The sequence below is a fragment of the Myotis davidii genome, unplaced genomic scaffold (assembly GCF_000327345.1).
Source record: "Myotis davidii unplaced genomic scaffold, ASM32734v1 scaffold404, whole genome shotgun sequence".
NCBI classification, from domain to species: domain Eukaryota; kingdom Metazoa; phylum Chordata; class Mammalia; order Chiroptera; family Vespertilionidae; genus Myotis; species Myotis davidii.
Genome location: NW_006295824.1, coordinates 503,386 through 510,987, shown reverse-complemented (window position 1 = coordinate 510,987; position 7,602 = coordinate 503,386). Strand labels below are relative to the sequence as shown.

At 38.1% G+C, this 7,602-nt stretch overlaps 1 pseudogene; it reads right to left on the bottom strand.

The window, feature by feature from the left end:
- Positions 1-211: 211 nt before the first annotated feature.
- On the bottom strand, positions 212-1,606 carry LOC102761423 (annotated as a pseudogene).
- Between the last annotated feature and the right edge of the window lie 5,996 nt (positions 1,607-7,602).

Below are 7,602 nucleotides of genomic sequence, written 5' to 3'. Positions count from 1 at the left end.
TCTTTTTCTTTTTTTTATAGTCCAGTCCCAGAAGTAGTTTTCACTGTAGAATTTATCTAAAAACAGTCTTATATGTATCACAGTGGTCTACAAGCAGGCTCTAGCTTTGCAGGGACACTATACAGGATGAGTTTAAATAAGTTTTAAACTAAGAGGCATTCTCTCAAGTGAGTTTAAATGTGTTTTATTTTTAGACAACCTACATGGCATGTTCTTCTTAAAAACAATGTGCTCCAAATAAATTAAGTCAAAATAAATAAAGAGAGCTCAAGAGATAATGTCAGTCCTATTTGTCCTGGTCCTGGTGTGTGGATGAAAAGCAGCAGGCATTTAGGATGTCAGGTGATAAAACCAAAATGCCAAATTTGTTAACATTTTCCCATTTCTACACCATCCTTAAAGAGACCCACATATAGGGTCACACCATCCTTGTGGTAGACCAACAGAGCAACCATGCCATCTGGACTCATGTTTCCACCCATCAAGAACTGGTAGTTTTTGAAATGAGAAAGGATGTGCTTGATTTGTTCAAAGCCCCTGTCTTAAAATATTTTACTTTTTCTGGCCGCTGTTCTCCAAGTTTCCCTCTCATCAATTCCATGTAATCTTTGGTATACTTCCTGTAGGCTCCTTTTGTGAAGCTGGTTTCCTACAAATGATTCGTGACAATATCAATAGCAATGATTACTGTGCTTTTAGTGCCTTCCTCCTCGGGGCCTTTGATACCATAGTAATTAGCTAGTTATTGATAACAAAAAAGGAGCGAAGGAAAGGCCAGACATTGTAAGCATGCCATTTGTGCAGCTTCAACAGGAATCTGCAATTTCATACTCCCCAGGAAACCACCGGCCCATTTCCTGCAGATCCCTGGGGCAAGGGGTCCAACAAAAGGGAGATGGGTGCATGAGCAGCAAATTCAAGGTGATGCAGAGAGGGTGCCTGTCAGACATGCCTGGGAACAGAGCTCATTGGCCAGAATGGGCGTGGCCACTGCAAGCCCATGAAAATTTGGGAATATATAATCCCCTAAACTAAGGAATTTTATCTTTTGGCTTTTGACTCCCTCTTGGCACTTTGGTTCCTTTGGCTTTGCATCCATCCAAGTTCCCTCCATAGCTGAATAGCCCATGGCCATGAGGACCCCACACTTAATGGACTGATGGACTGCAGCTGGGAACACAAACTAAACTGGCCTGATGTGGGATTGGAGACTACTCCAGTAGGGAGCACTAACTCTGGACACTGACTGTGACTTTAGCCCTATTAAAGCCCCAGCTACTTCTTCCTTGGGGAAATGGGACCTTGGAAAGTCAGGGATTTAATTCCATGCAAATGAAAATCACTCATTCTCCCAAGTGAGTCTCAGAAAATTATTTTTCGGGGGATGTTGCCAGAATTTCACTCCCACTAGCAACAGGGGGAATGAGGACCTCATCCCATGAGTAGCACCTGTAGGATAGGCATTTCCACCAATAAGCAAGTCGAATGTTACTCCCTCTGTCCTACTGACCATCTTCCCCTTCACCATCAGGCACAGGCCGTCTGCGATCTTTCCCCTCTAACTCCAGACGCAGACATGGCTGATGAGGTCTTGGTAGATGATCATGACAGCAGGTGGAGGAGATGACCCCGAGCTGGCTTAGCAGGAGCTGGGAGCTCAGAGTGAGAATAGTGCAGCCCAAACGATGCTCTGGGAGGCAGGGGGAGTGGGAATAAAAGCTTTTTATTGACTTTAGAAAAAAGAATACAGCTAGTCAAAATCACTAGAGGAAAATTCAACTGTTACAGAAGTACCAAAGTTGCCCATGCTTGCCTTTTTTTCTCACTGTCCATTAAGTCCAAACACAGGGGGAGTGTTGCATAACCAGCATAATGAAAGGGACAAACATTGGCAACGAGAGGTGGGAATTATGACATAGTTCAACCATGAAATCAGAAGGGAGAGGTAGGCAGGGCAAACAAGATAGTTTTCTTAGAAGCTGGGTCAATAAGGAGAAAATAAAGTCCCTTGTATTTAAGATCCCTATTCCTGATTCTCTGCCAAACCATGTCGTTCATTTCAGTGGAGTAGGGGAAAGCAGTGACAACGGAAAAAAATGGAAAATAACGAGATAGTATTTGCTTAGTCTTTGAACATGCGACATTGGCAACACGCTAGATTCATTCTATTAATTGCATCAACCACATCTTATGAACACATTTCCATAGGCCATATGTAATAGGCGTTGGCTTCATTCACTGCACTTATTGACTCCTCAATTGCTAACATATAATTTTTTTCACATCATTTTCATAAAATTCACTTTAATTTTTATGAGCATCTTTAAAATGGAAACTATCTCCCCAAATGGTCTGGGTCTCCAAGTGGCAGAGATTTTATGTGCTTCACATGTGAACTGCCAAAGATCTCAGCCGATGTATGCATTCATCAGGACCACTTACTGTTCTGGTTCAGATGTTTGCTCAAGTATATGGGGCCTAAAGAAAATATATAAGCCCCGTTGAGCATATCCACACATTGTGGCTCAAGCAATGTATTTTTAGAGTAATAAACACGATTTTGTTCCTAATTGGAGGAAAACGATGCTTAGAATGGAACCTGTTGCCTTCCTGAAATTGAAGCCTAACACACACGGAGAGATTCCTCACTAACAAATGCATTTACTAATAGAAACAATTCACTAGGATGTTGAATCCTTCTTGGGAGGGTGGAGTTCTTTGGAATTTACGGAAAATTGAAAATTGATTACAGCGGCACAGAGGACATTTATATTTACAGAAACACTTCTTTAGCAAGACGAGACTTTTAAAAGCCAGAAAAAAATAATCACTTTCGGGGTGATTTCGGGAAAATATAATCCTTTTCATTTTTATTAGGCATAACAAGGATTGTTGTATTGATATTGACAGAGATTAGATGCTTAATTGATTATTTTAACTTAAAATAATGAATCGCTCTAATATTGGCTTAGAATTTTTCTTTATATACGGTTCAATTTTGTGGTCTGGCAAATGCCCAATAGCCATTTATCTAGTATGCATACCTTTCCACAGCTGGATTTTCAAATATGATTATAAAGTTCATATGACAGAACTATCCTGAAAATAAATATGTCAGCAGGCTTTGCTTTATTTTATGCATTTATTCTGGATGTAACATAACTCGATACAAATACAGTCGACACTCTAAGACATTTTGCCAGAGCTATTCAAGTGTAGCTTTGTTTGAGATTGCGGAAGGTGATTTAGAAACACCTGGGTTGAATATTTATACCCATGCCTTAAATCCTAAAAGCCTTGCCGTTTTATAGTTCTTTTGGGGAAAGACAGGAACTACATTAACACTTATTAGTGTAACAGTGAATACACTGCTGAGAAAAACTTGGTAAAAAATTTGAAAATTATGCAAAAAAAATTCAAGGGAAGAGTAAAAAAACTAGCATTTGATCAGCCTTTATAGGTTTAGGAATATATATTTTTAGAATATTTTTAGAAATATATATTTTATATTTTGGGTTGCAGGAACATGAAGAGAAGATGTATTGGAATAAAATTTGAAATACTATATTAAAATGAGCATCACTGTCTGTAGTAGCATTTAATTGAAGGTAATTGAGACCCAGCTAATGTCAAAAACAATAGTCAAGAAGGTATTTTGCTCAAGCTTGCTTTATGTGGTCCTCTTAGAACCTCTGTCTCCTAAATATTATTTCCACACTCTCCTCCTCCCCGACTTCCCTCCCATCTATTTGGTCTAACTTGGTACCACACAAGACAAAAACTTACTTAATTTGATAAAAAATATGAGCTGATCAATGACGAGGGAAAAGAACAATAAAGCTTCTTCCTCTCGTTATCAGTAACATATTTACATTTAATACCCGGTATCTGGAGAAGCGCCTCCACCTTTCTTGTCAGGAGCAGCGCTTTTTGGCCCGTGTAGTAGGGATATAGCAGTGTAGCTGATGATGTCAACATTTTTTCAAAGTGGGAAGTTTTATAGGCCATGAGATAATACATTAGCCACATGAAGTGCCAGGCATTTGAAACACTTCCTCCCCCCAAGGCAATCTTTAACAATAATAACAACAACAATAATCATTGCCAACATATTTGAGTACTAACTCTAACTGGGCAGAGAGTGGAATACATATATTATCTCATTTAAATCTAACAATCCCATTAGATAGCTATTGTGTTATCTCATGTTACTAATGAGATTTCAATATCAATGATCTATTATGATTAATAAACTACCTCTAAAATTAGTAGCTTAAAATATCAACCCTGAATTGAACTCATGATTCTGTGGATAGTGACCTGGAGGAGAGGCCTCATTCGGCTAGTCGTTAGTCTTGACCAGGTTTAGGTGACATGGCTGAGTTCTACCAACTTGCGATGAGCTGGTGAGTCAGCTGGAGCCTCACTGGTCTGTAAAGGCCATAGCTGAGACAACAGGGCCTCTGCACAAAGTGTCTCATCCTCTAGCCCACTAGCGAGGCTTGTTCGTCTCAAGTTTCAACAGCTCCAGAGTGGAACCCACAAGACCTCTTGAGGCCCAGGCTTGGAACCAGCACAACCACCTCGTTTCCAGTGCATTCTGTTGGTCAAGGTCACAAGGTCTGTCAGTTTTCAAAGGGTAGGGAGATTGCTTCTTAGAAAGACTTTCATTGTGACTATTTTTGCATTCTACTATTTTTTTTCTGAATCAAAAAGCGATATTCTGAGTTGCCAGATATCACACAGTTAACAAGTAGACGCTCATGTGCTGCTGGTAGGAATTGTACAGCCACCTTGGGAAACAGTTTGGCATTTTTGCAGTTATTTGTCTTCTCATTATTAAATTTTAAGAGTTCTTTATATATTCTGGATACAAGTTTTTCGCCTGACATATGTGTTGTGCAGATTTTCTCACAGTTCTTGGCTTGCATTTCCATTTTCTTGATGGTGTTTTTTTTTTTTTTAAAGAACAAACGTTTTTCATTTAAATGAAGTCCAATTTACCAAATATTTTCTTTCATGTCTTGTGCCTTTGGTGTTCTGTTTAAGACGGAATGAGCGAATGAGACGTGGTTGAGAAGAGTCAAAGGGTAGCTCCAGCAGCCTAGCAGCCTGAAGTGGTGCAACTATTTTATTTAAAAACAAATTTTGCATTCCACTTGATAAAATAAGCTTAAACTTGCCTTAACATAAAAAAAAAATAATGCTTTACACATGAGCAAGTTTATCTGATGCTCCAAGGTAAGAGCCCACATTTATTCTGTGGCGCAGGACATAAGAACTCTAGGTTGAGAATCATAGAGCTGAATGGCCTCTTGCCTCAGAAACTAACATTATTATTCACAATGAGTTTCAATATAAATAAAAGTTATAAGGCTACAATTAAAGGGGAGATCGCTATTGAAATATATATATATTTCACACACACACACACACACACACATACACAATGAAGTCTGCCTTAATCTTTCCTTACCATTGACTATATTAACTTTTAATGTAGATTCAACTATTCAACTGCTTAAATATGTCTAGGCTACTAATAAACCTTTCCAGAATGAATAGCAGATGAACAACTGAATATAAATGAAAACAGATGCCTCAAAGAAGAGGATCCAGAATTGTCATCAACTCTTCACGATCACTACATGTTTTCTCTAACAAGCTCATATGCCCACAGCACATTGCCAAAGTTTATTGCCTTCTTCCAAAATTTCTGTATAAAATTATGATTATGATCTCATAGAGTTCAGGATTACTGACTAAAAAGCACGCCTCCCCAGGATGTTTTTTCAAAGGAGCTGGTACCCCCAGGAGTGCTGGGGGAGGGAGGCACACATGCATTTGAGGACATTACTAGCCTAACCCCTGCTGTATGAGTTCAGAATATTCCGAAGTTTGACTCCTTTCAAGTCTGAAAATCTGGAGTCTCTCCATGATCCAAAGACACAAGGCAAGCAGAAAAGGATACCCACTGACCCTGTATTTGGTCTCTGCATTCTTGTGCCTTTAAGATACATATTTTCTAAATTGACCTATTGAAATATCAATATTACCATGGATGCATGTACATACTTGCACAATAAAGGTATTCATGATGTATGCGGAAATGTGGATTCTCATACAACAGAAAATAATATAAAGCAATGCTTTCTGCTCAGAGTATTTGCTTTCAATTTAGTGTCTGTTTAAATGTCTGTATAAAATATGTTTAAGAAGTGATAATATGGTGATGGTAGCACAACAATGTGAATGAACCTAATGCCATTGAACTGTATACTTAAAATGGTATGTTTTGTGTTATTTGTATTTTACCAAAATTAAAATTTTTTTTTTTTAAATGATAGCAGGTTAGATGGTAAATGTGGCAGTGAGGACTGACTTTTTATACTTATTGGGAAAACCCCAGAAGATGAAATTCAGTTCATACCTTGCTTCTACACACGCATGAGATTGATTTAACTATTTAAATAGTCTTATGGGTTTACAGCCCTGATTCCATCTACTCCTTTTTTGATAAAAAGTATTGATTTTCAAAGACAACTTAAGAGTGGGAAGATGTGTTCAGATACATATGCATAGCGCTTCCAGAACACACACGGAGGATTGTGAGCGGTGATAGTGAAAGAGGCATGGGGCTGTGAGAAACATCAGTTTATTATTATTATTATTATTTGCATAGAAGCAAATAATATGTTAAAATATATGCTTATTACCACAACTACTGAAATTACAGGTCATTTTGATAGAAAGATGTCAATCTCAAAATCTAATTTCAGGCAACAGTTCACCAAACTGAATCACAACAATTATCTGTGCTTTTTATGTCCTTATTTTTCTGATTGATAGTGGTAGTTACAGGAAACATTTGCTAGTGCTCTATGTAAGTATCAAACATGTGACTGGAATAAAGGCAAGTTGGTAGGGTTTAGTACCAAAAGCATTTGGAAATGCTGAGTGCTCATTTGTTCTTTTACAGTGATGTCTGGCTCCACGGCATTTATGCCATTGGTTCTAGAGTCAAGTGGCTCACTAGTTTTGCAAAATAGTTATTCAAGTGTTTGTATTATGTAGGAATGATTGCACAAAATATGAAAGCACAAATTTCTTTGAAAAATCACCAATGAATTTGAAAGTAGTAGTTTTTAAATGATGTCTCTTTCAAAATGTTCTTAATTCTGAAGGAATGTGCAGTATTAACATAAGTAGCTAGATTTTTTAAAAAGATTAAAATGTATTTTTTTTTTACTTTAAAATATAATATGAGGAACCAAAAAAGTGGAGTAGGTAAACACTTCTTCCCACAACCACATTAAAATTACAGCTAAAATACTGAACAACCATCATTCAGAACCACCTGAAAGCTAGCTGAATAGAAGTCCTACAACTAGAAAAGTAAAGAAGAAATTACATTAAGATTGGTAGGAGGGGCAGAGGTGCCAAAAGAGCTGGACCGGCATCCATATGTGTCACTTCTTTAATTGGGAGGGAGATCATCTCTGTGGAGGCCATCTGTGAGGAACAAGGGGTCGAAGCCCCACACTAGACCCCAGCCCTGGGTTTCAGAACTTGGAAGAGAAGTCCCCATAACTACAGGCTATA